The sequence below is a fragment of the Telopea speciosissima genome, unplaced genomic scaffold, assembly GCF_018873765.1.
Source record: "Telopea speciosissima isolate NSW1024214 ecotype Mountain lineage unplaced genomic scaffold, Tspe_v1 Tspe_v1.1201, whole genome shotgun sequence".
Taxonomy (NCBI): domain Eukaryota; kingdom Viridiplantae; phylum Streptophyta; class Magnoliopsida; order Proteales; family Proteaceae; genus Telopea; species Telopea speciosissima.
Window position 1 is genome coordinate 1 of NW_025318537.1, and position 3005 is coordinate 3005.

The following is a 3005-nucleotide window of genomic DNA, read 5'->3' on the forward strand; positions in this document are numbered from 1 at the left end:
AATTCACATAAAGTCTCTCCTGAATCGGTGGTGAATTTTCAGATCAAATTGCCAATTCTAAGGTTCTGGGACAGAATCCATCACCAATTCCTGGTTTTAAACCCTGCACGGAATGGATCTCAAATTGTCATAAATGCCTCGGCATCAAATGGCTAGGCTTGGAATAGATATTGAATGAATCCCACCCCATTGCCTCTGATCAAAAGTAATAGTTCTTACCAAAAACAAAAAAAATAGTAGTTCAAGCTGTTCAGTCATGTTAAGTAAATAACCATGATTCTTCCCAAACAATTATAGGCAGCAGAATGATTTAACACCAAAGTAAATAATGCAAACTTGAACAACTTTCCATGTTTATACAAACTGGAATGGATCCATCAGCCGTTGGGAATAAGAAATTAAAATCTTCAGCAATCCAAATCAAGGCAAAGCTGGGTGAGCAGCAAGGAAAGCCTCCTCCGAAGTCTTAACAACAGCCCTCAAGTTTTCTGGCTTAATGCATCACTGCACTTGTACCCTACATACTTGCTACATGCATAATAACAGTAAATGGCTCCTAACATCATAAAAGAATCACAAGAATACTCGAAATGGTTTTCTTCCATTACTTCAATACTGGAATGACAAAATGGCCAACGAAAATTGCTGCATGCTGGTTGTAAAATCAGATCTGCTCTTAGTAAACGTCAAAACTCCAGAAAACAAAAGAACTCAAATCTAAACAAGGTACCTAAAGTACCTCACCCACTCATAAGAAAATGAAATTAAAGTATAAAGAGTACTAGCAAAAAAGTAAGCACAAAATCTGACTCCATCTCCTCTTCATTTCTTCTTCCCAGCTTTGGCAGCATCTCCAGCTTTAGTCTGCATATATTAAATAAAAAGTGAATCAACCATCAACCAATGAGTTAGGCAATATGTATAAAAGTAGTATGAGATCAAGAAAATAAGAGGGCTTCTCTATCCCACCTTCTTAACACCACGAATCTTCTTGGACCTGTTCTTCCTTTCTTTCATTTGCTTTCTTGACTTCTCCACCTTGGTATCAAGTCCATTCTGCAAAATGCCACCACATTATTGCACCCAAGATAACTTTAAGAAACCTAAAAATAACAGGTTCCAAAAGAAAGCAACAAATCATGAAAGGAATGCAAACAACTGATAATCTCAATAAGAATGTCCAATCGGCACCAACTCACTGAGCTCACAAGCAAAGAAAACAATGGCAGGTCAGACCATTAGTGCTTGTCCAGGCCAAACCATATAGTTCAAAGGTTTCTTTTTCTTTAAATCAAAGGTGGGAGGGAAGGATACATACACAACCCTACCAGCCACACACACAGAGCAAGCACAGCAAATATAGGTATTAAATATATCATACATAACTAACATATCCTTTGTGGACTGTTTTTCCCTGCCTTCCCACCATAGTAACTAGTAACACAATAGAGGTCTTTGGTCCCCCACAATACATATGCACTTAAACAAAATCACAATCACAGTAATCACTAAAAACGGGCCAATGGGAAGCCTTTTTTTTTTTGAGGCCACAGAAACAATGTTAGCAGAGTCAATGGACAGAGTCCATCACCTGGATTCATAAGTGTGTTCATACACAAATTTTCTTATTTTAGCAAGTTACACCAGAATCATGTGGAGTCAAATCTTCATCCCGTACAATTACTCAATAAATGTGCTATGAAAACCAAAAAATAAGAAAGTAAGCATTGAACTTAACCCATACTTAAAATGTAAAAAAAAAATGAGACAGATAATGGATACAAGACATTGAAGGGTAATTCATCTTGTATCATTTGAGGTGTGATTAAAATGGTGCAAATAAACTTAAGTGGAGAATTACAACCAGTCATGGGAGGAACAGACCCATGGTTTTTCCAGGAGCTGAAAGTCAAAATTAACAGAATAAATTTCATTGCTTATGATCATCGAATTTGAAGCATAACACAACAAAAGAAACAAATCCCACAAACCCACCATCACCCACCATCAAATTGCCTCGTAAGCCATTAAATAGGGAACACAAAAGAAAGAAAATTATCTTTTTCAATGGCATTGGCTAACATACAAAGCTCAAGCAATAAAGATTTTACAATTCAACTGGCTCCAAAAGAAACAAATAGAAAACCCCAAATACTTCACAGCTCGACTGCTAAAGTGAAAAATAGTGGAGACAGTTCTTACCCTGATAAGCCTATACTTGGGCTCGTACTTCTTGGCGCTATCTACAGAATCGTAGATCAAACCGAAACCAGTGGACTTGCCACCACCAAATTAGTTTCAAAACTTGAAAACCAGTATTGAGGTTGGATCTGTCAGCTCCATTCATCCTGGGAGTGAGCGCTTCTCCTTTTAGTCCGGCTATTAAGAAAAATAAACACAACAACATACCCAAAAACCAAATCCCGCGTAAGCCCAATGCTAAATAGATCTCCAAATAGATAAAAGATTACAGCGTCAGAGTGAAACAGAAAGATACCTTCGAAACATTCGGTCTTCCGGGATGAAGAACATCAATAACCTACACAAAAAAAACAATTAGTGTTTTCCAGGCCCAATGGAGCGTGGCGGGAAACAAGACAAGGGATTTAGGGATTTTCTCTGATCTATAGAACAACGAAGAGAAGAATATTAGTGAAGAACTCACGAACTGTTTCCTGGCGAGAAGCCTGTTGGTCATAAATTTTCTGGTTCGAATGGTAACTGCCTTGGAATCCGCCATCTTTGCTTCCAAAAGACTAACGCCCCTATTACTGTTGCTATAGCCGTAGCCGTGCCGCTGCTGCTCCGAGAAGAGATGAACGCAATGAAGCTCAAGAGCGGAAGAAGAAATACATGAGTGCTTGGGAACCCTAATAAAGTAAAACCCTAAGCCTCCGTTTGGTTGCAAGTAAAAGGATCCGAATGAAAGATTGTATAAATGTGGGCCCACATTGGTCATACTAGAAGAGATTGGTATCAGGGTGGGCCCAACATCCCATTATTTA

General features: G+C 38.4%; 2 long non-coding RNA genes across 2 annotated transcripts; both read right to left on the reverse strand.

Annotated features, from left to right (window-relative positions):
• Positions 1–629: 629 nt before the first annotated feature.
• On the reverse strand, positions 630–2344 carry LOC122648456. The gene is made up of 3 exons (XR_006331081.1): positions 2203–2344; positions 970–1056; positions 630–864 (listed from the first exon to the last, which is right to left on the reverse strand). It is a non-coding gene; the product is annotated as an uncharacterized LOC122648456 (long non-coding RNA).
• Positions 2345–2498: 154 nt separating this feature from the next.
• On the reverse strand, positions 2499–2917 carry LOC122648457. The gene is made up of 2 exons (XR_006331082.1): positions 2666–2917; positions 2499–2539 (listed from the first exon to the last, which is right to left on the reverse strand). It is a non-coding gene; the product is annotated as an uncharacterized LOC122648457 (long non-coding RNA).
• Between the last annotated feature and the right edge of the window lie 88 nt (positions 2918–3005).